The sequence below is a fragment of the Opisthorchis viverrini genome (genome assembly GCF_000715545.1).
Source record: "Opisthorchis viverrini unplaced genomic scaffold opera_v5_92, whole genome shotgun sequence".
Lineage (NCBI taxonomy): Eukaryota > Metazoa > Platyhelminthes > Trematoda > Opisthorchiida > Opisthorchiidae > Opisthorchis > Opisthorchis viverrini.
In genome coordinates this window covers 1,483,025-1,483,955 of record NW_008751748.1, presented here as the reverse complement: position 1 = coordinate 1,483,955, position 931 = coordinate 1,483,025, and the positions used below count along the sequence as shown (strand labels likewise).

General features: G+C 43.5%; 1 protein-coding gene across 1 annotated transcript in view; it reads left to right on the top strand.

Moving 5' to 3' along the window:
* The window catches only part of T265_05111 (hypothetical protein), a gene marked incomplete at both ends in the record, with an annotated part of 42,643 nt that overhangs the window by 36,359 nt on the left and 5,353 nt on the right, over nt 1–931 (top strand). The window lies entirely within an intron of this gene.

Sequence of the window (931 nt, the reverse complement as noted above, 5' to 3'; positions counted from 1 at the left end):
TGGACGTAGCACTACTAGCGGGAACCTTTAGTTGCGTAAGCATCTCGATGAGTTTAAGCTGTTGCTCGAGCAGGGCCTCTACTTTCGCAGGATCCATTACGAGTAGGACGAAACACCTCGTCGCCAAATGATATGTATCGGAATCGGATACGATCAACGGATATACGCGACCTGAGAACGAGCGCACAACTCCCCAGCTATGACGCGAGCCCAACCACTCCTAGCGCAGACAGAGAAGAAGACCAGACCTTCAGAAGAGGGCTTTTAATGCCTCAACCAAAGCCGAATTACAGTGAGAGCAACGTCGTATATATATATATTTCGAGCGACCTTGGGGAGCGATAAGTCAGTTAATGCACACAAAGTATAACTGGCCAATAGGAAAAGAGCGCGGTCTTTACGGATTGAGGTGCAACATGTCGGAAAAGGCGCGAAATTTAAAAATTTTTGAAAATAAATTGGCAATAGCTCGGAAAATAAGCAGTTTTTGGGGATACTGACATCCCCAACATGTAGAATCCTTTTCCCTCATCCAAGTTAATGATGACAGTGATCCCAAAAACAGGTTATCGCCCATTCGTTTTCAATATCCTAGATCGCTTGACTCAAAAGTATTGCTTGCTGCCCTCTCTTGACATGGATACTCGGGAGCGGGTTCAGCAACCAGCAGCCGTGGCAGATCGTGCGATTGGCATTCACTCTTCACAGTCATCAAACAACTGACTGAGTCGGTTCAACCTGAACCCTACAAATCATCATTTGTACTCTCCAGAACCTTTGTCGAATGAACCTGCAACTACACAACCTCTATACTTTCAGTAGTCGGTCGACAACGGATGAACTGATATTAATTGGGGGATCTAGGGATAAATGTAACTTGAATTCGCTATATGTATATATATATATATATATATATATATATATATATATA